The 27,539-nt window shown below is 38.7% G+C and overlaps 1 long non-coding RNA gene across 1 annotated transcript in view; it reads left to right on the plus strand.

The window, feature by feature from the left end:
* LOC119467348 overlaps positions 1-25,194 on the plus strand; it is a 122,821-nt gene extending 97,627 nt beyond the window's left edge. The window contains exon 3 of the long non-coding RNA XR_005195888.1: positions 24,934-25,194. This is a non-coding gene — a long non-coding RNA (uncharacterized LOC119467348). The remainder of the gene's footprint in view (positions 1-24,933) is intronic.
* Positions 25,195-27,539: the final 2,345 nt, after the last annotated feature.

Consider the following 27,539-nt stretch of genomic DNA (forward strand, 5'->3'; position numbering starts at 1 on the left):
CGCGGCTCCGGGGCGCCGACAAAGCAGCCGCGCGGGGCAAAGCAGCGGCGCTGGCCGGCACAGCCGCGCTGGCTGAAACGGCCGCGCTGGCGACCGTGGAGCACCTCTGCCCGGGAATTTCCTAGTTTGTGGGCAATAAAAACATGGTGTCCACTCACCCTCTGCGCTTTCACTGGGAGCTGCAATCCTGAGCTGTTCCTAAACGGCCATCTTGGATCCCTCCTGGAAGATATCTTAATGTATAATAATGACTTGGTGATATAAATTACTGTGTGAATGTATATATATAAATATGTACATATACTGTATATCTAGATATATTACAAATATTAAGAAGGAAATGTTAAATCAGTATTTGTTGTTACAGCAAAAAGACTCACGGCATATTGTTAAGTGTACAAAGCAGATTAACACAGCATTTCTGGTTTATAGATTAGTAGGAATTAGATGTAAAGAAAGGTCTCAGGGCACACAGAAAGAGCCAGGATTCTAAATCAGGCTTGAGCATCATCACTGAGCCACATGCTTTTTACTTGCCCTGTGGGTCTCTGCCTCTCTCTAAGGTCTTTGTGATCCATCTTTAGAAAACAGGCTATGCCTAAGACCATCCAGAAATTAGACAAGGGTCTCTTGGTGGGGTGTCTGTCCGGGGAGGATCTCCTTGATATCTGATCTGCCAGCTGGTCTCAGCTGTTTCTTGACTTGTCTCAAGCTATGATCAAGTTCTGAAAACATACAGATTGCTTCATCCAGAAATGATTTCATAAGCAAGGGGCATGGAAGAGGAGAGGGGAGAAGGAAGGGACATGGAAGAGAAGAGGGGAGAGGAGAGGAAAATTAGTTAATGGTAAGAGCTCCTTGAGTACGTACTGTAACCAGTCCTGTTAAGCCCACAGATGACTGACTCACATACTCCCTGACTCCATGGAGCTTATGGTAGACCCATAAAGTGTGAATCACTCTATTAGTCTGCTAGGACTTCTGTAGCAAAGAACCACACACTGAGTGATTTAAAAAACAGACACTTATCATCTCAACAGTTCTAGAGAATAACTGTTGAAACCAAGGTATTGCCAAGGTTGAGTCCAAAACATTCTCGTAGCTTCCAATGTTTAGCTGGTGATCTTTGGCTTTCCTTGACTTGTAGAAGCATCACCCCAGTTTCTGCCTTCATCTTCATGTGGTGCTCTCCCTGTGTGTGTGCCTGTGTCCAAATTTCCCTGTCTTATAAGGACACCAGTCATACTGGAATAGGGCTCACCTCTAATCCATGACCTCACTCCTATAACCTCATTTTAACTTAATCGCCTCTGTAAAGGCTCTCTCTCTAAATTAAGTTTACATTCTGAGGGACTGGAGTTAGGTCTTTAACGTGCGAATTTTCTGGGCAATATACTCAACTCCTAACAATCACAAATTGGGATCATTAGAAGAAACTACTCAAAGAGTGGTTCAGCACAGCCTCCTGGAGAAGAAGCCTTGGAAGCAAGCCCTGAGGGAGGAAATCGAATCAGCTTTGGAGAGAGACAGAGAGTATTTTAGGTAGAAGCAAGAGCCTATGTAAAGGAGGCATGAGTCAGAAAAGACCTTGGCATGTTCAATAAACTTTGAAAAAAAAGGGCAGGTGGGCTTGACTCTAGAAAGGAGAGGAAAATGTGGCAAAGATATGACTCTAGGGGCTGGCAGGAGCCAGACCATTCTGACCTTCCAAGGTTATGGTGAGGTTGATATTTTCCTCTAGTGCAGCGGGCTTGGGTGTCAAGCTGCAGAGCACTCACTGGTCCAGCTCAGCCATCCTTCGGCTCTCACCCTGGTGCCTTGAGCTGCGTTAGTTCCTTGTCCTCCAGCAGCACAGCCTCCACCACACTTTACTGCCAGCATCCACTCCTGTTGCCCTGTGTCCTGACTCGTTTTTCCTCTGTGTGAAGACAAAGATCGGACTTTACCCAGCTTGCTCTCCGTTGTCTCTCTAGCACTGTCTTAGTCCATTTTCTGCTGTTTATAAAAGACTACCTGAGCTGTGTTATTTATAAAGAAAACAAATGTATTTCTTACAGTTATGGAAGCTATAAAGTCTCAGGTCAAGGGGCTGAATCTGTTAAGGGTTTTCTTACTGGTGGGGACTCTCTGCAGAGTCCCAAGGAGGGACAGGGTATCCAGTTGCAAGAGGGCTGAGATAATTAATGTGCTATCTAAGAGAGAACAGACTGAGCACAGAGGGGGAAAGAGACAGTTCCAAGAGTTGCCTGCTCAATTTTTGCCTTCTTACCCCATTGGTGGAAAAGTGGGTATCACATCAACACAAAAAAATGCTGAAAACCAACACAGAGTGGTCACTGGGTCTGCGAGCAGGTCAAGAGACAGTGAGATGTCATCATCTAAGTACTGACCATTATCAGCCAGAGACAGGAGGCAACTGAAGCGGTCACAGGAAGAGCCGAGCCCACCTGACTCTTTTTCTCTAAGTTTTTTCAACATGCCAAGGTCTTTCCTGGCTCTCTCTTCCTCTTATGAAGTCACCAGTTCCCTTCCCATGATAACCTGTTAGCCTATTAATTATGATTAATCCATTTTTGAGGGTATAACCCTTCTGATCCAATCACCTTTTAAAGTCCTCACCTTCCAATACTGTCACATTGGGGATGAAGTTTCAACACACATTTTGGAGGGCACAAACATTAGAACCATAGACAGTACCTTGCCCATTTGCTGTACTGAACTAAGCATTTGGTGGGTTTGTACTAATTAAATGAAAAGGCACTGCTGAACCTTGGCTCTGGATTATTAATCGTTTTTTTCCCTAGGCCTCCATTTCCTATGCTATTAAATAAAAGTGATTTTTAGTGGCCAAGAGCGTAAATTCTGGATTCAGATTGTTGCATTCTCACCCCAACTCTGCCATTTATAAGATATGTGATATTAAATTCAACTTCTTTCTGTGTCTCAGTGAGTTCATCAGGAAAATGTGTCTGTTAATAGGACCTAACATAGAAGACTCTTTTTTTTTTTTTTTTTTTTTGAGACAGAGTATTATAATGACACTAACACTTTATTTTGCCAAGTAAATTTACATTTTTTTTTTTTCGAGACACAGAGTCTTACTCTGTTGCCCAGGTTGGACTGCAATGGTGGTATCTCAGCTCACTGCAACCTCTGCCTCCTGGGTTCAAGCAATTCTCCTGCCTCAGCCTCCCAAGTAGCTGAGACTACAGGTGCCCACCACCACGCCCAGCTTACTTTGTATTTTTGATAGAGATGTGGTTTCACCATATTGGCAAGGCTGGTCTCAAACTCCTGAACTTGTGATCCACCCGCCTCAGTCTCCCACTCCCAAAGTGCTGGGATTACAGGCATGAGCCACCGCACCTTACTGAAGACTTGAGGATATTAAATGAGTTAATAGACAAAAATCACTCAGACAGAACTGTGCACATATAGTGCTAGCAATCATCATCATTATTAATGTCATTATTATCAGAAGTAGATAATTATAGATTCATTCAAACCAGGTTGTATTCGCAAATGACCAAGATAGAGTGATTTTGTAAGATACAGCGTATAATGACATAGACTAATTTGCACATGAAACACTCCCTACATACACCTCACACATCATCCATAGAAACTCTTCCCTCCAAGGAGACTGATGTACCTACATTTCCCCATGGACTCCATGCTCAAAGATGTGTGTCTGCCCTGTGGAAGTTTATGCTTTCCATGCAGGCAGAAGACAATTGTCCCTGTAACTGCAGTGGATAATTGTTTAATAATCTACAAGTGGAATTGACCAGTGAAAATCCATCTTTTTGAAATACAGCTTTTATCCTAATTTTTAAAAAGTGATTAAATGTGAAGACGTAATATTTAGAGATTCAAAGTTCACACACAAAAAACAAAGCTTTATTCTAATAATCAATATATTCAACAAACATGTATTGAAGACCCAGTGAATGATGAACATTGATCTCAGGTTTTAATATTCGCCATCAACAAGTAGCTGTCAGTCTCTACGTATCTATGTATCTATATTTATTTATCTTACTTTACTTGTCTGTCTATGTATCCACTGCCTCATTCAACAAGTGATTTGAGATTGATTAGTACCATCTTATTCATTCTCAGAACCCTCCAGTGAGAAATGAACTATTATTATCCATTTTACACGTGAGAAAACAAAAACCACCCAGAGATTAACTTTCATTTTTCACTTCTTATTAGAATATTTAGAAAAATTTGAACCAGACATTGCATAATTTTGATAAATTTCATTGTGAAAGCCTGCATGCTTATTTCTGGTCCCCATCCAAAGCTCAAATCCTGGAACAGCTAGAATATGATTCTCGATGGCACTCTGCCTATTTGGCTGGTCTAGATCTCCAGTATCCCATTATCCACCCTCATGTGGCTTGACAGGTTTGAATAATAGGAGGCTGGGGCCAAAAGGATGGAAATGATACTGGAGAGAGTGTCTCCTGTTCTCATTGTCCTAAAATTCTCATGATTATAGATACCGTTTCTGAGCCCCTAAGATCCATCTGGGGATAACAAATGAATTTCCAAGACCACAAATGAAAACTGGAGGACATGTGCAACGAGGCTACCCAAGAGGCGGACAGCCAACTGTGGAACTGTGTTTCCATTTCTTATTTCTATGCTCTGAAATAACCCACCCAACCCTCATTGACTGTGTTTCTCCCACAAATTCAGCAACAGAACACTGAGCCTCCCTGCACCTTTTTGCTTGACTGAGGCAGTAACAGAGGACTGAAGGATCTTCTGTGAGCCATATGAGGTTTGCTTTTAGCAAAATATTGCACACGATCTTGAGAGCTCCAGTATGGGAAAACAAGTCAATAATTACCCATTTGTAGGTCTCAGGAGATGCTGGCTGAGAAACACCAAGACCGTCCCGTCAAAGTGCTCTGTGAAACATGGCTCATCATGGTGCAGTTGGAACTTTAAAAGATGCTGTTAAAACCATTGCTGCAGAAAGGGACAGATTCTGGTTTATTTCAGCTGCTCCTGCTTTTGATGTTATTTCTGAGATAATTCAGCCATGTCTTTGATTCTGGTTCCTTTTTAAAAAGTGTTTTATTTTACATAACATGACAATAAGTTGATCAGTATATCTATCCTTAAGATTAAAATATATTCTTTTTTATTAATACTTCCATGGGATAAATTCCAAGTGTTGAAGAATTATGTGTTCTGTTAATTTCCACAAATATTGATCTAAAAAAATTGTTTTTATCATTGATTCTCTAGAATGGGAGGGAGCAAGGGTAAAGGGTAGCACAGGAAAGTGCCTAAGTATTAAATAATACAAAGCACATTTAACAGATTTCTTTTACACGGCATACTTGTTTTCCAGGAGACTCTGAGAATTCACATTGCCACCAGAAATGTGAAAGAGAGTGCACTTTCCCCAACACCCCATCAGCAGAGGACTGTGACATATTTAATAAGCAGGGTTGTTACTCAGTTGCAGTTCACCTATACACATTATATAGGTTCTTGAAAAATTAAAATACATTTGTACCATTGGTAAGAAGTTTAATCTGGAGTTCAGTGGCATGATCTCAGCTCACTGCAACCTCTGCCTCCCAGGTTCAAGCGATTCTTCTACCTCAGCCTCTCGAGTCGCTGGGACTACAGGTGCATGCCACCACGCCCGGCTAATTTTTGTATTTTTAGTAGAAATGAAGTTTCACGATATTGGTCAGGCTGGTCTTGAACTCCTGACCTCGTGATCTGTCTGCTCAGCCTCTTAAAGTGTTGGGATTACAGGCATGAGCCACTGTGACTGGCCAGTAAGAAACTCTTTAAATGTTTATTCCTTGACCAAGTCAGGACTTGACCAGACGCTATCAGGGGCCCTCTAGCATCCCCAGGATCTGGCAACTACAGGATAAATACCTGGGGGAGCAAGCTCCCAGGGACTTTCTCTATGCCATGCCAGTTAAATAATGTCTTAAATATCACGTCTGCCAATAGGTAAAACTTGATTTTCTCATTGTTATTTTAATGTAGTTTACCAGGCTTATGATGATGATGAAATAATATAGCAAAAATTATAATAACATAAATATCTGTCAATTTATATCTATGTCTAGATAAAATTCAAACAGACATATATTCTTGTTGTTGTCTTGTTTTTTGTTTTTCTGCGTTTTTTCCATGGAAGTGCCATTTAAAATTTCCCTCAGCTAATTACCTCCAGCCAGGAAGTTACTTTTGCAAATATCTATATTCTAAGTAAGATTACTTGGGTAGAAAATTTGCAATAGGAAGTAACAGGGTTTTTCTGCTTACTTTTTGTTTTAGCTTTTAAAATAGCTTCTTTTTCTCATGTAAATATTGCTTAAAGGAAACTGAACTTTGCAAAGGTGGTGGTTGTCAAATTTGTAGCAGGACCAAAGGGCCTTTTGGAGAACCTAGCACTTTGATGTCTTCCTGCTTAAGGATAAATGTCATGAACCATCTTATTGATTGAGGTGATATTGATTGAGATCTGCACAAGAGCCACCAAGAACAACCTTAGAAAGGACAAGGGAATACTCAAATGGGGGATCTGGGCTCAACATCAAGACATAATTTATCAGAGAGGAAATTTCACTTGAGATACACTTTATAACTGAGTCAAACATTCTCCTTCCAGCATTCTGGTGCATTGGGAGGAGGAAAGGGAATGAGTCCATATTACCAAAAGCTGCAGCATTGGGAGCTTATGCTGACTGTGCTCCAGTGTCCCCCAAATCCATTCTCCGCCCTTTATTGTTTCCAGGCAAGCTCATCTCCAGGATCTGCAACATCAAGATCCCTAGCCTCCTGACACCTCATTAAAGTTGACCAACGGGACTACCAGCAGATGATGGAGAGTGGGAAGATGGAGAGGTTAGAATGTTTATTCCCTTGCTCCCTCCGTACCTCCACATGGATCTGGCAGCAGCTGTGTTCCTGTGTTGGGTACATGGCTTCTTTGCTGGGTACGTGGCTTCCACGGCTCTCACGTGCTCCTTTGCCCCCTTTTCCTGGGCTGGAAAAGGCTTCTTGTGGTTGCTGGTGCTAGCAGGCTTCACTAGTCCCTCTCAGCCCCTTTAACACTGACCTCTCCTCTGAAATTTGCCCTTTTTAAAGCTTTTTTCAGTTAAACCCCTTGGGCATGACTTCCTGCAAGAACATTCACCAATATGGAGTCCACGTGTGCACAGGTGTGGGGTGACCATGACAGAGTGGACAATGAGATAAGACCTAGTCTTCCATTCCCTTCACTGCCTGTGTAAGCAGTTGCTGAACCAGTAGTGGTAGCATGTTTAGATCGCCATAATGGAAGTCAAGGACATCTTCTAAAGATAATAAAAGAGCACCTGCTTTTTAGCATGTGCCACGGACTTTAGCAATGTAGTACAGCATGGCCCCAATGGACCGGGAAGGTTTTCAGGTTCTACTCTGCGTGGCAATTTGCAACTAGGATTGACCTGTGTCAATCCTGGGGACAAGTAAACGCCAGGGACTTTGATTTGTTATGAAGTAGGAGATATTCACAGGAGAGCAAATTAAGAGCTTCCTCGGGTTGGAAGAAATGAAACGTCTAACACTTAGCTCAAATTGTCAACTGGGTTTTTTTTTGTTGTTTTTTGTTTGTTTGTTTGTTTTTGTTTTTTTAGAGACCTCGTGGTGAATCTTCAAATTAAAACTTATCAATGGTGGTTGTCTTGACTATGGGATCCTTTTGTTAAAAAATATTCGTTCATGTCTTAAACTTATTTTTTGTTGGATTAGTTTTGGGAACTTCCAGATTTCCTATTTGTTCAGTTGCTGCTGCCATTAAAATATCAACATTATTTAATGACTCCGTATTTCCCTCTTATTTGCTTTCATAGTTTTTATTGATCTTCCCCCAACTCGAGGGACTCTGCCAAGAGCTGAGATGAATAGATAAAAGTGCAGACCTCCTGCATTCTAGAAGGGAAGAAATTTAATATTTATCTAATACCATCTCTATATTTAAGTACTTAATGTGTAATATCCTACATATTTTCCCAATGATGTAAAGGAAGTCACAGTACTTCTGATTTTGAAGGTGAAAAAATTGAGAATAAAAGAATGAATTTGTGTACCCATTCGCACAGTGATTGAGGTAGATAGGACACACCCATGTCCATCTGCCGTGAAAACATGTTCCTCTGCAATGAGCCGGGGTACCTGATTCTCACATGAGGCTGACCATGGCATAAGAATTGACAAAGTGCTAGGAACACTGGGGAGGAGAACTGGGAGAAATTTATCCACCTGTGAGGATCAGAAAATACTGGAAAACATATACGTGGAATTAGCTGCAGAGATTATTTCATCACAAAGAGGAGAGGAGCTGTGTGCACAGTATTGGACTCTTGGGAGTCACTAAATTTGTTGGACTGATGAATTCAGTCAAATAACAAAGACCCAAAACAGCGGGGAAAGGTTAATGTGCTGAGTGCTTTGCGGAAGGTTTAGTGAGGGACCTTTCCTATCTATGTGTGTCAGCATTGATGCCTGTTAGTAAGATCATAAACCGTAAGCTTCAGGACATTATGGTCCTCTGAAGAAAGCCAGTTTCTGGAATCAAGATATGATTATGGTCAATCACTGTCTTGTCGGGCAGCATAAATTGGAGACTGTTTTCCCATATGCAGTTCATGACAAGTCCTATTATTGGGGGCCTATGTTTTATTGCCTATAAATCCTTAATATTATACTAGGTGGCAGCATAAAGCTACCATTTGGAAACCCCAGTAAGTTAAAAAAAATAGCTCCACAGACTCTGCCAATTCTAATTTTTTTAATGTTTAGGGTTATTAAGTGGCAGAAAGATGTCACCACAAAGTCATTATACTTACAAAATTTGGACCCAGATGGCAGTTGTTCTTAGCCATTATGGATCAACTCTTCAAAAAGGCTGAGGACAGCTCCACACTGAAGAGCATAGCTTAATGAATTATCATAGTAACAGGGTGCAAAGTGGACCCAATTGATATGCTACCCCCATGTCATCTTTCTTTCTTATTAATTCAGAATTCTTATTTCTTTAGCAAGTATTTGTTGCCTGCTTACTTTAAACTGGGTACTCCATTAGACCCTGAGGATTCAGTATAAGCAAATAAGGCATCAAGCTTACCTTTGAGTCAGGAAAACAAGTACATATGTACAGAAATAAATGTAGAATTATGAATTGTGTCAAATGCTGTAAAGAAAAGTACAAGGTGCTATGAGAAAGCATAACAAGGGAACCGACTTGAGATTTTGTGGGCTGCCAGTTAGTATCATGAAAAATGCAAGCCTAGTGTTACATCTCTCAATTTCTTAAGAGATACCTGACATATAGATTTTTATGCAAAATTACCAAATTAGAATATTTAAAAACTTAAAAGATGTTTTGAAGTTCACAAAAACTAGTCTTACACTAGTTGCATCTTATGGTCTTTCTATTGTTATTGCCTTAAAATGTAGAATAATGTCATTGTGGAAAGGAAGAGATGGAGGTAGGAAAAGATGTCAAGTGTGTGGGTCAAATGCAGAGTCAGGGGAGATAATTCTGAAGCTTTGAAGAAACTTCAGTACACAATTTGGCATGATTTTATGTTTGCAGCTTTTTGTGTTATTTTTATTGTATGACCTGTCTCAAGGAGGGGCAGAGTAACAGTAGTTCATGCTTGGATTTTGGAGTCAGAGAGACCTGAATCTTAGATAAGTTTCTAAAGCTCTCTGACCTTTGATGAATGAAAGCACAAAGGTTTCATTCATTCCCTTTGTGAGCTACTTTTGTGGCGGTAATCACATTGTACCTCAGTTTCTTCATGTTCTAATTATTAATGAAACTACTTTAAGGGAAGGGCTTACATTATATCAAAGATATCCTCCTCCCCTCACATTGTCTACTAAGAACAGATGATTTGCTATATAGGTTTCTCATATCTACAATTCCCAAATCCAAAACATTCCAAAAGCCGTATTTTTAAAAATTAATTTGACAGCAAGACCAAACCTGTCTTTAACTAATTGAGAGGGAAAATATGACCTAAATCACCGACAGTCTATGTACAGTCTTTATTTTTTTGAGATGGAATCTTGCTCTGCTGCCAAGACTGGAGTGCAGTGGCATGATAGCTCACTGCAACCTCTGCCTCCCAAGTTCAAGCAATTCTCCTGCCTCAGCCTCCCAAGTAGCTGGGATTACAGGTGTTTGCCAGCACACCTAGATAATCTTTGTATTTTGTAGTAGAGATGGGGTTTCACCATGTTGGCCAGGCTGGTCTTGAGCTCAAGTGATCCTCCCGCCTCGACCTCACAAAGTGCTGAAATTACAGATGTGAGTCACCCTGGCTGGCTCAATCTTTATTGATCCCAAGTAGAATGTTTATATGTTTTGTGCAGAAATATCAATAAATTTGATTAGGAGGTTCAACCAGAACATGCCAGCAATATTACATGACTATGTACACAGTGGCTATACCACCAGTGAGGTATCTATTATTAAGCAGATGAAGCTTAGGCTTACGGCTTTGAGCATAATTTTGTATTCAAAAATTTGTAATATTTTACCTGAAGAATCTTCCCAAATTACATAAGAATTAAGCCTGAAGCTTCACCAAGGATCAGCCCTTGTATATCACCTTAACTTTGTAAAATTTGAAAAGTTTTGCAACCAAAGCACTTCTTACCTTGAGGGTTATGGATTTCTGCATTTTAGCAAAGAAGAGGAAGGCAGGAAGAGAGATAGAAAGGAAGACATTAAGAATGTAAATAAAAAGCAAAGATGTACCTATATCATTTTTAATAAGAAAACACTGCAATAAACAATTTAAAAGTTAGTTGCTGACAATACAATATGAACAAGTAGTTTATATTTTGCTCAGTCATCCATCCAAAGTGAAAGTTCCAAGTCAGGGGCACCTCTGCTCCATAAGGTCATTAAGGGACCCAGGCTGCTGTTGTTCACATGTGGCTTCCAGGATTGCTCTCATCCATATCCTTTCAGGCCTTGGAGAAGTGGAAAAGCAAGAAATGTGTTTGAGAGGTTTTCTGTTTGTGTGTGTGTGTGTGTGTGTGTGTGTGTGTGTGTGTGTGTGTGGTTTCGTAAGAGTCAAGTTAGAATGTTGCATTCTACTTCTGTTTACACTCCACTAGCTATAACTCAGTCTCATGGCCGCATCTTCCTGTAAGGGACAGGAAATGTGGCTGTAACTTATGGAGGAAGGGAGAATAGACTTTGGTGGAATACAAACAATATCTGACACACCAACCAGCCTTTAAATGAGGCTTCATAACAACCTATGACTTACTGCTTCTCACAGTCTAAAAAGCTAGGCAAGCACTTAGATTTCTCATATCTTAGGCCCCTGTTCAACAGCCAAATTACCAGAACACATAAAAGTAGAACTAGACAACAAAACCTCGATTAGAAGTGCTTGGAATGTTGCGTCTGTACTGTCCCTTTAGGGTAGTTTCGTTCCTTATTTGACGAATTTCCATTCTTGAATTTGTAATTAAGTAAGCGAATGAATAAATGAATGAATGCATACCTCTCCTACTAGCCCAGGGTGTGGAGTGCAGAAGAAGAAAGCCACAGCCTGAGACTAAATAATAATAATGATGATGATATTAATTATATCATACATTTGACTAGCAAGTCAGCTTACAAAGCAACATCACATGTGGTATGATTTTCATCTTCACTACAGTCTCTGGTGGAGGCACTCAACATATTTTGTAAAGATAAAGAGACTCATTTGGCAGATATGGCTCAAAAGGGTGATATGGCCAGCGTGAGATTCTGCACAAGTACCCAAAGTAGGAATTAACCCCAGGCCTTCTGATGCTATGAGGAGAACCCTTTTCACGTCATGACCTGTTGTTGCATTTTGGGCCTCTGGAGCAAAAGGCACATGGAATGGATCACGTTGGATTTTTTTTGTGTGCATCCAGAGGGCCTGTCATAGACAAGAGCAGAGCACCTGGGTGGAAGAGGATATTTTAGGGCCAGGCTTGAGCCCTGATATGGTTAGGCTTTGTGTCCCTATCCAAATCTCATCATGAATTATAATCCCCATATCCCCATGTGTCAAGGGAGAGAGCAGATAAAGATAATTGGTGCATGGGGGTGGTTTCCCCCATGCTGTTCTTATGATAGTCAGTGAGCTTCATGAGATCTGACGGTTTCGTAAGTGTTTGGTATTTCCTCCTGCATTCACTCTCCTTCCTGCTGCCTTGTGAAGAAGATGCCTTTCTTCCCCTTCACCTTCCACTATGATTGTAAGTTTCCTGAGGACTCCCAAGCCATGCTGAACTGTGAGACAATTAAACCTCTTTCATTTATAAATTACCCCATCTCCGGCAGTTCTTTACAGCAGTGTGAAAACAGACTAATGCAAGCCCAGAATTTGGGACAGATACCGTTTTTCTAATGTTTGTTATGCCACACTCCATGCCACCTAGATGGGGTAAAGCAGGAGCTGAAAATTATAGCCAGTGGGCAAGTCTGGCTCTTTGCCTATTTTTATCAATACAATTTTATTGGAAACACAGCCATACTCATTCATTTACAAGTAGTCTATGGCTGCTTTTTCAGTACAATAGCACAACTGCATAGTTGCAAAAGAGACTACAGACCTGCAAAGCCTAAAGTATTTATAATCAGGTCCCATACAAAAAAATGTTTGCTGACCCCTTAGGATAGAGCAGTGATGAGTGCAGGGAACAGAGGCACAGGAAGCAATAATTGAATAGAGAGAGCCCAAAAATAGAATTATGACCAGGACACAGAAATGGAGCAGAGGAAAAGCTATGTGGCACTTGGCACCATTTGTCTCCATAAATGGAAGGGTGACAATGGCCTTTGTAACAGGGAAGAAAATGATGTCTGAGTTGTGTATTGAAGGATTAATAGTAGGTTGCAAAGCAGCGGGAGGACGTTCCAGGCACGTGGAACTACCAAGGCAGGAATCACGTGGAACTACCAAGGCAGGAATCACGTGGAACTACCAAGGCAGGAATCACATGGAACTACCAAGGCAGGAATCAAATTGCTCTTTTCGGAACATCATATTAAATAAGAGCAATAAGAGTGAGAAAAAAGTGAACTCTGTCAGATACTGACTGTTGGGCCAGACAAGAGAGGTAGATTGTCACATCTAATCCTGAAAGCAAACCTGCCAGGCAAGTCTTCTTCCCATTTTACATAAGAGGAGACAAAAGTTAGGAGATTAAGTAACTCATCTCTGTTTTCAGAATAAGGAGCAGGTGAGGTTTTGTCCCAGGCTCCTGAAGTTTCTGCCTGGTCCTCCACCACTCTCCCAGGTAATTCACCTCTGCCCTGGGACTGCCTAGCCTCCTCTTGGCTGCAGCTAGCCAGTCGCTGTGCCTGCTCATCTGTTGGCTGGACGCACCTCGACAGAGGTGTTGCACAGCAGGTAATGGGACCTCTCCTGGACAGGTCAGCCTTTGCCGCAGCTGTCAAGACCAGATTTAACTCCTGGGATGTTGAGGCTGACTTTCTTCTGTGTGGGAGAATTGGCCTAGAATGATGTGAGCAAGGACCAGTGACCATTATGCATGATGAAAAGCAGCCATAGTCACAAATTCAAGGTGAGCTCACTTTCCCTGCAGCTCATGCTGTTCTGTTACCTTATTTCACTGAGTAGGGCTGTATTCAAAGTCTGTAATCAACACAGACCTTAAGTAGCTGTGCAAATCTGAGCAGGTTTGATTATATCTACTTCACCTTCACATTCTGAATCCAGCAGCTATGCCTCGTTTTCATATTAATGCATATTTAAAAGTCCATAAAGGGAGATGGCATCTAAAGCAATGGACAAAGATGATAAAACTCTTTTTTGAGAATTCTAATTAACTTAAGCTTTAAAAGTAGATCAACTGATTGTCAGAAAATCTTTACAATCTTCATATTGAGATAAGAGTCAATGGTTTCTCTTTTCTGGAAAAAGAAAAAAGAGGTGGTCAGGCAACTTTATGAGAAGAATCATGTTTGATTTTTATGACTTTTTGTTATACTAAAATATCTATAATGAAATTTTTCATCTTAACCATTTTTAAGTGCACAGTTCAGTGGTATTAAATACATTTATATTGTGGTGTAAAAACCACCATCATCTATCTCTAGAACTTTTTTATCTTCTCAGATTAAAACTCCAACACATTAAATGATAGCTCTGTAATCTGCCCTTCTCTCAGCCCTACACTACCACCATTTTACTTTCTGCTTTTGTGATTTGGCTGCTCCAGGTAACTCACATAAATGGAATCATACAGTATTTGTCCTTTGTAGCTGTCTTATGTTTCTTAGCAGAATGTTCTGAAGTTCCATTTATGTCATAGCGTATGCCAGAATTTCCTGCGTTTTCCAAGGCTGAATAATGTGATATGTGTATAACGCATTTTGTTTATCCACTCATCTGTGGATGAGCACTTGGGTTACTTTCACCTTTTGGTTATTGTAAATATTGCTGCTGTGAACATGAATGTACAAATATCACTTCAATTTCCTGCTTCAGTTCTTCAAGGGAAATTGGTGAATCATATGGTAATTCTGTTTTTAACTTTTTGAAGAATTACCATACTGTTTTCCATAGATACCTCCCCATTTTACACTTCCACCAATAGTACGTCATGGTTGCAATTTTTCCCTATCCCCACCAACACTTGTTATTTTCTGATTTTTGGGTAATAATTATACAAATGGCTGTAAAGTGATATCTCATTGTAGTTTTGATTTGCATTGTCCCAATAATCAAGGACGTTGGGCATAATTTCATGTTTATTGGCCATTAATGTATCTTCTTTGGAAAAAATATCTGTTCAAGTCATTTGCCCCTTTTTAAGTTGGGTTGTTTTATGCTGTTGTTGAGTGTAGGTGTTCTTTATATACTCTGGATATTAATCCCTTATAAGATACATGATTTTCAAATGTCTTCTCTTATTTTATGGGTGGCCTTCTCCCTTGGATAGTATTCTTTGATTCACAAAGGTTTTTAATTTTAATGCATGCAAATTTATATTTCTTTAAAATGTTGTCTGTGCTTTTGGTGTCATATTCAAGACAGGTTTGCCAAATCCAATGTCATGAAATTATTCCCCTGTGTTTACTTACAATAATTTTAGAGTTTTGGCTTTTATTTTTTGGTCTTTGGTCTATTTTGAGTTAATTTTTGTATACAGCACAAGGTAAAGGCCAATTTTTTTCTTTTCCATGTGTATACTCAGTTTTCCTAACATCATTGGTTGAAAAGACTGTTCTTTCCTCATTAACTAATCTTCAAACCACTTTCAAAAATTACTGGAGCGTGCATGCAGTGGTTTACTTATGAAATCCCTATTCTATTCCATTGACCTATATATCTGTTTTTATGCCATTACTACCTTGTTTTGATTACCATGGCTTTGTAGTTAAGTTTTGAAATCAGGAAGAGTAAGAATATCAACTTCTTGTTGTTGTTGTTGAGACAGAGTCTCACTCAGTCACCTAGACTGGAGTGCAGTGGCATGATCTCAGCTCACTGCAGCTTCCACCTCCTGGGTTCAAGTAATTCTCCTGTGTCAGCCTCCTGAATAGCTAAAATTACAGGCACACACCATCATGTCTAATTTTTTTTTAAATTAGATACAGGTTTTACTATGTTGGCCAGGCTGGTCTTGAATTCCTGACCACAAGTGATTCGCCCACCTCGGTCTCACAAAGTGCTGGGATTACAGGCATAAGCCACTATGCCCAGCCTGATTTTTTTCCCCAAAAAATAGATTTTTTCTATTTCGGCAAAAGAAATGCCACTCGGATTTTCATAGAAATTTTATTGATTCTATAGATCACTTTAGGTAGGTTTGGCATCATAATAATGTCAAATCTTCTAATCCATGAACACAATGTATTTCTGTTCATTTATATCTTTGTGAATTTCTTTCAGCAATGCTTTATAGTTTTCAGTGTACAAATCTTTTACCTCTCTGATTACATGTATCCCAAAATATTTATTCTTTTTGATGCTATTTTAATCGGACTTTTTTTTAATTTTTTTATATGTACTACACATCCCTAGTGTATAGAAAACAACCTATTTGTTTGTGTTAAATTGACATTCTGCAACTTTACCAAGTTGTTTATTGATTCTAGTGTGTGTGTATGTGTGTGTGTGTGTGTGTAATGTTTAAGGTTTTCTACAGATAATACCATTTGAGAATAAAGAGAATTTTACTTCTTCCTTTCACTTTAATTCTTTTCTTTTCTTTTCTTACCTAATTGCTCTGCAAGCACTTCCAATACTGAATGTAAGTTGCCAGAGAAGGTACCCTTGCCTTATTCCAGATCTTACAAGAACATCTTTCGATCTTTCACCATTAAGTATGATGTTAACTGTGTGGTATTTCTTTATATATGACTTTTATTATGTTGAGGTAGTGTCTTCGAATCCTAGTTTTGTTGAGTGCTTTTATCATAAATGTTGAATTGTATTAAGAGCATTATGAAATGCTTTTCCTGTATCAAAGGAAATGATAACATATTATTGTATTTATTTTGTTAATGTGGGGTATTACATTGATTGATTTTTATGTATGGAACTGATTCTTTTTAGCCAATGCAAATTTATTTAGGTAAACTTTAAGTTCCTTCCACAATTGCCTTTTAACAATATTAAATACAACTCTTGGCAACCCAATGTGGCCTTTCAAATTTTAAATAAGTCTCATTGCTGAAGTGCTCATGTAACATGCCTGGTACAGTATTTTATGTTATAAAGAACTGATTAATGATATCAAAATGCAATACAAATACATGTACTTAGAGAACTACAAAACGAAAATAATTTATAGGATTCTTTATATATATAAAATCTCTATTTATAAAATAAAACTCTGAATTATAATACTGTTAAGGTTAAATTTGAATAATTGTGCAATTTCTTAAACACCAGTAGTTTCACTAAAGGGAAGACAATTCGAAATGACTTTAATATTTATCTGGTTATAGACCTTCAGAAGGAGGTACCCCGGAGGATGTCCTCAGCCCTACTGAACATTCAGTTCTTCTCTCGGGATCTAGGGAAATGCAGCGTTTAAACAAGAATGACAAGGAAACTCCCTTGTGATTAGAAGGCCCTCAGGGCTGTTAGGAGATGGAGAGGTCAGGGAAGTCCCCTGGACTGCAGAAAGTAGTCTATGGAGACTGTTACAGATTGCATTTTGTCACCTTACCCTAAATTCACATGTCAATGCTTTATCCTTCAATGTGACTGCATTTGGAGAGAGGGCCTCTTAGGCTGTAAGATGAACTGAGGTCTTAGGGTGGGACTCCATCCAATAGAACTGGTATCCATATGAGACAATAAAAAGAAATGATACATCTATCCTCTCTCTCCCCCTTCCTTCCCTCAACCCCCACCCCCACCCCATACACAGAAAAGGTCATGTGAGAACATAGAGAGAAAGTAGCTGCCTGCAGGTCAGGAAGAGAGGTCTCACTGTAAACCAGCCTTGTTGGGATGTTGATATTTGAGCTTTCAGCCTCCAGAACTGTGAGAAGATAAATTTATATTGCCTAAGCCACCAAATCTGTGACATTTTGTTATGGCAGTCAAAGCAAACTAATATCAAGACTTCAGATGAGCTTCCAGGAAGAGGGAAGGAAAGGAGGTTCTTCTAGAACTGTCCTCAGGGCCTGATTCCCTGGTCCCTCCTACTGGTTCATGAGATTGGGCAATGAAGCCTGGGTCAGCTGCATCACTCTCAAGTGTGAGACATATATCAAAAGAACCTAAAATATCAAAGGTATTATTAACATCATTTTTTTGGATAGGGTCTTGCACTGTCACCCAGCTGGAGGGTAGTGGCACAATCTCTGCTCACTGCAGCCTTGAATTCTCAGGCTCAATGATCCTCTCACCTCAGCTTCCTGAGTAGATAGGACTACAGGTGTGTACCATCATGTCTGGCTAATTTTGTTTATTTTTCATAGAGACAGGGACTCCCTATGTTGTCCAGGCTGGTCTCCAACCCCTGGACTCAAGCAGTCCTCCTGCCTCAGCCTCCCAAAGTTCTAGGATATTAAGTGTGAGCCACTGCGCCTAGCCCATTAACATCACTGTTTAGGATCTCGGGCCATTTGCCCCATTAAAAGGAAGCACATCAAAACTTCGGTACCCTGTTGGTCTGAAAGAGATAACCAAAGTTAGGAACAAGAAGGTAAGCTCTGCTTTTTTTCTTAAGGAAGAAGAGTTGTTCCAGGATGTGGTTGCCTTGGTGGAAGAATCTTTGTCCTGAGATCTGAATACTTTGGAGATAACTTCTGTCTGCATAATACACCTTGGACACTAGATCCTTAAGTCATCTCAGCTAAACATACCTGAAGCCTCAGTGATCTGATAGCCTATAGGATTCCCTTATTCCCATAAGCCTCTGCCAGATGCTGATCTTGAAATATGAAGGTCTTGAAGGTCATCTGTAAAGACCCAAATTTAATATCTGAGTCAGGGAAATTTTGTCTGTGATGTGCATTTTCTTTTCTAAATTCATTGGTGTTTCTTTGACCAGTCTTACCAGGCTGAATTTTCAACCACTTATTAGGAGTTTTGATATCAAGTATAATCAGCTAACATTACAAAGATTCAAAGAATCTTTCCATTTCTTCTCTTAGACCTGTAACCGTTTTTTCCTGAAGCTGTCTGGCTCTTCAGAGGCAAGATTCATGCTTTTATCTACTTGGCAAACTTCTCTGCGTTCTCAAAACTATCTCTTTGGTCTAGACTTACTTTCCTTCAAGTCCCCCTTCATTTTCTTGAGAAAGTTCATTCTTTTAAGTTTCTATTGAAACATATAAACCTCACTTTCAATCTTGCCTTTTGTGATTTCCAAAGATATATCCCTCCTTTAGAAAAATTTGCAATAATACATTATGATATAATCCTTAAGCACTTTAAAATTTATATCTTCTCTAGCTAACTCAATATTTATTTGGTTACTTTCCTCTTTGAGGTTTCGTAAGAAAACATTTATAATAAGCTTCTGTCATAATGTTATATTAAATAAGCTTTATCATAAGTCTTATTACTTATTATAAAATTGGCTTTCAGTAATAAGAAAGTCAACTGTAGCTGTCCATTGTGCCAGATTCCAGTAAAACCAAAGAGATCTGAGCCTGGATATCATGCATACTGCCCATATCTTAGCACGATGTTTTCAAGACAATCCTGAAATTAAGCTTTGTGTCATCAGCAGGGTCTTCATGCCCTGCAGCTTTTCCAGAACCAAGAAGACAAGCTTCCCAATTTGACTTTGACAGGGGATTTCTTTAAGATGAGAGCTTTTCAGTGCAAAACCCAGAAAAGTCTCAGGCAGCTGCAGATAAGTTGGTTACCCTAGCTAGAATTCAAAGCCATACCTGGCAGTCAGGACCAATCAGCAGGGAGAGGGTCAAGGTGGGGACAGGTATGATTAAGCACAGCTTTCAATATTTTCATGAGACACTTAGAAGTTGGTAATAATTTGACAGGCTCTATGGGAGACAGGCTGCCTATGAACTGAGGGACTGGCACATGCTTTTTACACTGTGTGCCTTGCAGGGTCACCGGCTCTTCACTGGCTCACCCTGTTTGGACAAATGTCATTCTTGATTCCCTTGCTCCCCTCTGACTGGCAGAGCAAGCTGCCTGATGAAGGTGGAGACAGTCACAAAGGAGGCCTCACGGGGCATATCCTCCTTGCAGCCTGGCTTTCATTTGACCCCTTCTGACTGTCTCTTATCTATATCAGTCTCCTGGGGACACAGACCTAGCATTTCCTCTGAAGATTAAGTTCCTAACTGAATCCACAATAGAAAATTTTATGGCTGAGAAACTTAAGACCTTATAGCAAAAGGCAGAGTTGAAATACTTACGATGGTGAATACATGCCTGTAAAGAATAATAGACAAGCTCACTAAGTAAGACAGTATGTGCATTTTACTTAATGCTTACATAAAAGAGAGCATTTTGCAATATATTCCCATTATCATCCCTTGCTCATTTGTTTCAATTAGCTGCTTGTGAATATTGTCGTATATTTTTAGAAATATGCATATGGAGTACCATTTTACACCATTTTCTTGATCATCGTGTCAAGCAAATCATGATCTATACTTATAAACACTGCTGACAAAATTTTTGTATTTAAGAGCAAAAATTAAGCAGGAACACCTTAATGTAACTGCACATGAATATCCCTAAATCACCTAGAACTTGTGAGATTCCTTAATTAGTTCCGAAATAGTTTGAGCTTCCTTTGCACATCTCCTGTGTTAGCAGGACTAAAGTTTCTGAACATCTTTTGGCCTTTCCATTGTGGCCACAAGTTAGTCATAGCTCCAGCCATTACAGCCAGGAAGGAAGAAGGAGGAACAGAGGAAGCAGAAATAGCTTTTGTAATTAGGAATGAAAAACTTTCTCCCAAATCCTCAGCAGGCATCTGCTTAAGCACGAGAGTCTTTAGCTTCCCAGACTGCATTAGAGGAAGAGAAGGAAGAGAGTAAAAAGTTGGAGTGGCTATTGAGTAGCCTATTCTTCAGGATCTGCCATGGAGAATAGATCAAATGGAATGTCTGACATCTTTGTTCCTAGAAATTCTTAGACACTTTCTCCTACCAGAGAGTTTCCATGGCTGTGTCCTTCCATGAATTCCTGCTACCCATATCATTTGTTGTGGCCCCTCCTTTGTCTCTGAAGATTCTTTCTTCCATTTTTCTTCTAATTCTAGGCCCTTCAGCCCTATCTCCAGAGGTTCTCAAAGAAGTGAAATTTTCTCTTGTAGGATGACAGGCCATTTTAAGCATCACTCAGTCTAGTTCACCTTGAATGGCTGAATGAATTCGATAAGTTATTTTCTTAAACAAAAGAACAATTGTATACCTAATACAAATGATGTTTTCTGTATATAGCAAACAATTCCAACTGTAATTAACTTTTATCTTCAAATTATGCATATTTACCAGAATTGATAGCTGGCACATAGTGTTGTGCCAGGGATAGTTACTATTGACATCCATCCCTCTAGTACAGAGAAAAATGTATACTACTGCCTGACACATCCCAGTTTGTTTTGACTGGAGTAATTCTGTAACTCTGGGCTGTAAGCAGCCTGAGTTAAAAAGGAAAGAAGAGGAAGAAGAAAGGAAAGTAGGAAGGAGGGAGGAAGGAAGGAAGTAATAGAGGGAAGGAAGGAAGGAAGAAAGGTAGGTAGGAAAAACAAAAGGAAGGAAGGAAAGATGGGCAATTAGGGACTGTCAGTCTATATGTATAGAGTCATAAAATCCCAAAAAAATATGTTGCCCTTGTATTGCATTTTTTAAATTTCAACAAGTTTTTGGGGAGCAGGTGGTTTTTGCTACATGAATGAGTTCTTTAGCAGTGATTGCTGAGATGTTGGTGCACCCATCACCTGAGCAGCGTACACTGTACCCAATGTGTTGTCTCTTATCCCTCACCTGCATCCCACCCTTTCTCCAAGCCCCCAAAGTCCATTGTGTCATTCTTATATCTTTGTGTCCTCATAGCTTAGCTCCCTTGTTGCCCTTGAATTTACTCCTTTATTTCCAAAGCTAAAAAGTTAAAGCATTTTAAAAGTTAGTTAGACCTCTACTGCATTAGCATTGTGTGTATATGTTTGTGTATCTATGTGTGTATTGCATGTTACAGCTTGAATAAACTTGCTCTATCTCTTCTTAGATATTAGTTCAATTTCAGCCAATGGCAAAAACAAATTTCTTTGCAACTTACCAAAACAGAATGTAAATCTAGTGAAAACCAAAAAAGTAATTTTCACTACCATCAAAATCAATGGGGTTAATATGTCTTACTGCTTTTTCTTTTGATCACATGGAGACTCTTTTTATCTCCCATAAATTGGATGATTGTATTTGTCAGAGTCTCTAGAGAAATAGAACCAACAGGAGATTATGTGTGTGTGTGTGTGTGTGTGTGTGTGTGTGTGTGTGTGTGTGTATACTGTATAGGGAGAGAGAGAGGAGAGATTTAATAGAAAAAATGACTCCTGCTATTATTGAGGCCAAGAAGTCCCACAATAAGCTGTCTAAACGCTGGAGCACCAGGGACGTCTGTGCTGTAATTTAGTCTGAAGTTGAAGATGTAAGCCTCAGAGTTCAAAGATCATGGAACCAGTGTTTGGGGCAAGAGAAGCTGGATGTGTCAGCTCAATGAAGTGATAATAGCCCCATCCTGAAGCTGACCCTCTCCTTGTTCAGGAACAAAAAGCCACGCTTGTAAAACTAATGAAAGGCCAGGAGGTTAGGATTATTAAAGGAGCCTGAATTCTTCCAGGATGCAGATGTAGATAAATGATAACCAGCCATTGTCCCCTAGCTTGCTTTTCTATGATTCATTACTGCTCAGGAGTCATGTAGCCGGAAGCCACAAGATTTGTAACTTCCCCAATTGCTCCTGTAGATAGCATCACTATTGTAAAACCTAATATTGGTATTTGAAATATTTTTCAGGTTTTTGTATTCTGATGACTGACTAACTCTACCTAGAATCACTCAGATCCATACTAAAGAAACTGACTCAACCAGTCCTATAGCCCCCATATAGAAGCTGACTCAGTATACAAAGATTATTTTTGACCCTCTATGATTTCATGCCCAACCCCACCAATCAGTATTCCCTATCCCCTAGCCCTCTACCCACCAAACTGTCTTTGAAAAAATATAGCCTCTGAAATCTCAGGGAAGTGGATTCCAGAAACATCTCCCATCCTTTTCCTTGGCTAGACCTGTGATAATTAAACTATTTCTCTACTGCAACACCATGGCCTCAGGGTATTGGCTTTTTTTGTACAGTGGGCAAGAAGAACCTCTTGGATGATTACAATAGCTGGCCAACTTATGAATCTTGAAGATGGGTCTTTCCTGTACAATTTAGATCCAGTGCATACAGTTTCATGGTTTCCTTCCCCAGGCCCTCGAGGACATCTGCAAATATTTATCTAATTTTATACACAACATTCCTTTAACTACATCAGAGTATTGCAACAACTTACACAGAATACCAAGATTTTATCTACTATTCTAGGTGTCAAGTAAAACCTAAATTAGATTATCTAAACAAATTTACCAGACAGGTTATACCAGATTGTGTGTCACATAAAATTTAAAAAATAGATCTCTCTTCCTTTGATCTTATAGAGAAGTTAAAATCTCAAATATAGACATTACCATTCTCCACTCTTTCTGATTCATTAGTCCTTGCCAGATTAATTTCATTTACATTCCAAGTTAAAATCTGGTTCTTTCTTTAGTTTCTGAAGGGTGTGTGTATTTTACTTTCAAATTTCATTTGTCCATTCCTAGTATATACAAAAGCAGCTTGTATTCTGCCATATTCAATTATTAGTTCTAGGAATTTTTATTGTAGTTTTGAATTCCTTGATTTTTTTACATAGACAATCGTGTCATCTGTGAACAAAGATAGATGTATTTCTTCCTTTCCAACCTATGTACATTTTATTTCCTTTTCTTGTCTTATTGCATTAGCTAGGAATTCCAGTACAATGTTTAATAGGAATGATTAGACAGGATACTCTTGCCCTATTCCTGATCTTAATGGGAAAGTTTCTAGTTTCCCACCATTAAGTATGATATTAGCTATAGGTCTTTTGTAGATATTATTTATCAAGTTGAAGAAGTTTCCTTTTATTTCTAGTTTGCTGAGAGTTTTATGATTGAATGTTGATTTTTTTCAAAAGTTTTTTCTATATTAATTGATATAATCATGTAGTTGCTTTTCTTTAGCAAATTGATATGATGGATTACATTAACTAACTTGCAAATATTGAACTTGCCTTGCATACCTGGAATAAATCCCTCTTGGTTGTGGTTTATAATTCTTTCTATACTTTATTTAATTTTGTTTCCTAAAATTGTTTGTGTATTTTTTGAATCTATATTCATGATATGTATTAGTCTGTTGTTTTGTTTTATTTTGGTTTGGTTTGATTTTTTTCTTTGTAATGTCTTTGGTTTTGACAATTGGATAATCTGGCTCCAGAAAATAAGTGAGAAAGTGTTCCCCCTGCATCTAATTTCTGGAACAAGCTGTAGAATTTGGTATAATTTCTTCATTAAATATATAATAAAATTCACTAGTAAAAGCACATGTGCCTGATGCTTTCTATTTTGGAAGTTTCTTAATTAATGATTTGATGTCTCCAATAGATACAGACATATTCATATTGTGTATTTCTTCTTGTGTGAGTTTTGGTAGGCTGTTTCTTTCAAGAAATTGGTCCATTTAATCTATCTAATTTATAGGCACAAAACTATTCATAACATTTCTTTATTATTCTTTCATTGTCCATGAGATCAATGATGATAGCTTCTGTTTTGTTTATAATGTTAATAATTTGTGGCTTCTCTTGTTTTTCTTGGTTAGGCTGGCTAGTGGTTTATTAATTTAATATTCTTTTTAAAAATTCTTTGTATTTTTTTCTATTTTCAATTTTATTGATTTTCACTGTGATTTTATTTTTTTCTTCTGCTTATTTGGGTGTGAATTACTCTTCTTTTTAAGTTTCCTACAATGGAAAATGGATTATTGATTTGAGATATTTCTCCTTTTTCTAATATGTATTATATTATGAACTGAATTGTGTTCATCCAAAAATTCATATTTTGAAGCCTTAACTCCCAATGTTACCATATTTGGAGTTATTGTCTATGAGAAGGCAATAAAGATTAAATGATGTCATAAGGATATTCTTTTAAGGACACCAGTCCTATTGGATTATAGCTTAATAATCCATTAGATTAAGCCATAATCTAATAGGACTGGTGTCCTTATGAGAAGAGAAAGTGACCCCAAAAAGCCCTCTTTTTTTTCCCTCTCTCCCTCTGTCTCTCCACAGGAAAAAGACCATGTAATTACACAGCAAGAAGGCAGCCGTCTATAAGACAAAGTGAGGCCTCAGCAGAAAGAGACCCTGATGAAACTTTGATCTTGGACTTCTAGCCTCCAGGACTGGGAGAGAATAAACTGTTGTTTTAGCCACTCAATCTGTGGTCTTTTGTTATGGCAGTTCAAGCAGATTAATATACATTTGATGCTCTAAATTTCCCACTAAACACTGCTTTTGCTCTACCCCACAAATTTTAATGAATTGCATTTTTTTAAATTTTCATTTAGTTTAAAATATTTTTACACTTTTCTTGAAACTTCCTTGACTGTGTTGTTATTTAGAATTGTGTTGTCACAAATATTTGATAGGAATTTTTTTAGCTATCTTTCAGTTACAGATTTCTAGTTTAGTTCCATTGTGGTCTGATAGCATGTTTTGTGTGATTCTATTATTTTAAATTTGTTAAGGTATGTTTTGTGATTCAGAATGTAGTCTGTCTTGGTGGACATTCCATGGAAGCTAGAGAAGAATGTGTATTCTGCTTTGCTGTATGAAGTAGTCCATAAATGTCAATTAAATCCAGGTGATTGGGCCGACATGATGTTCTGCCCACTGGATCTGTCATTTACTAGTAGAAGGGTGTTGAAGTCTTCAGAGGTAATTGTTAATTTGTCTATTTTTCCTTACTGTTCTATCCATTTTTTCCTCAGGTAGGCATATAGTTATTAAGTATTATTACATCTTCTTAGATAGTTGGCCCCTTTATTATTATGGAAAGCCTCTCTTTATCACATAATGTTCCTTGCTCTGAAGTCTGCTTTGATATAAATTATAATAACTGCTTCGGCTTTCATTTCATTACTGTTATTATGGTGTATCTTTCTTCATCCCTTTACTTTTAATCTGTTTGTACCTTTACATTTAAGATGGCTTTCTTGACTGGGCACGGTGGCTCACGCCTGTAATCCTAGCACTTTGGGAGGCCAAGGCAGGTGGATCATGAGGTCAGGAGTTCAAGACCAGCCTGGCCAACATGATGAAACTCCGTCTCTACTAAAAATACAAAAATTAGCCGGACATGGTGGTGGGTGCCTGAAATCATAGCTACTCGGGAGGCTGAGGGAGGAAAATCACTTGAACCTGGGAGGCAGAGGTTGCAGGGAGCCAAGATTGCACCACTGCACTCTAGCCTGAGTAACAGAGTGAGACTTTGTTTAAAAAAAAAAAAAAAAGATGGCTTTCTTTTAGACAATATATAGTTGGGTCCTATGTTTTATCTACTCTGATAGCCTATCTTTCAATTGGTGTATTTAGACCATTCACATTTAAAGTGATTATTGATATAGTTGGATTAATTTATACCATAATTGTAACTTTTCATTCATTATCCTTTTTTGTTTCTTTTTTCTGAAATCTCTGATCTTATCATTTTATATACCTCCATTTTCCATCTTAATATATATGTCTTTAAAACAAATAGTAGTTATTCTTGAATTTGTGGTATATATTTACATTAATCAGTGTACTTTCACTATAACCACTTCACAGGTTGTGTAGGTACCTTAAAAGAGAGTATTCTTGATTTTTCTTCCCTTTACTTCTTATTACATGTTGTCTTTTATTTCATTTCTCCATAAGCTATAGTCACCCAATCTAGCGATGCTATTATAGTTTTGAGCAAGCAATTATTTATTAGATCAATTGAGAATTAGGAAAATACATGATTTTACTTTCTGTAATGGACTAAATTGTACTTCTCCAAAACGCACATTTTAGAATCCTTACCCGCAGTATCTGGTAAGCATAAGTCCTATCTTTCATATGTGGTATATATTCTGAACCAGCAACCAATGTTTGGAGCCATTTCTCTCATTGCTAGAATAGAGGTGAGAACTAAAGGACAAAAGTAGAAATGATGCAGTTGTGGTTTTCCTAAGAACATGTTCACAAACTTTTTGATTTCCATCCTTGCTATGTGAGCTCCACTGTTCTAGAAGTCTCTACCTGTTTCAGTTAAATTCTCAATAGGAACAAATAGCTTATGCAAATTGGAATAATTCAAGTAGAATTTACTTACAAGAGGATAATTACAAAATTGCAGGCAGAATGTAGTGGAACCACAAGGAATAGTGAAGAAACCCAAGGCCAGCAGGCACTCCATCTAAGCCCAAAGGAACAAGGAGTTTTAGAAATTAGGAGAGTGATCCCTTTGGAGCCAGCTGTTTTGAAAGGAGCTATGATCATCTGTTGAAAGATACAGCCAGCCAGTGGCAATCCCAGAGGGGTAGAAACATGAATAAATACCATGACTGCACCCTCCTTCCTCCCCCACAACTCTCTCCAATGAAACTCCAATTGACCAAGCTCAGCAGGGAGCAAAAAGCCATTGGGTCCTTTGGTCATTAATCATTAGAGCAGACAAGAGTGTAAGACCAGTAATGCACATTTAGAGAGAGAGGCACCCAGAAGATATTCAGCAAGCATCCAAAGAAAAAAATGCAGAGAACAATTATATAAGATAAAGGTCAATTGTATTTCTATATACCAGGAATGAGCAATAAAAAAATTAAATAAACACACACACACACACACACACACACACACACACACACGCA

Source organism: Cebus imitator, unplaced genomic scaffold (assembly GCF_001604975.1).
Source record: "Cebus imitator isolate Cc_AM_T3 unplaced genomic scaffold, Cebus_imitator-1.0 Scaffold13, whole genome shotgun sequence".
In the NCBI taxonomy this organism is placed as follows: Eukaryota; Metazoa; Chordata; class Mammalia; order Primates; family Cebidae; genus Cebus; species Cebus imitator.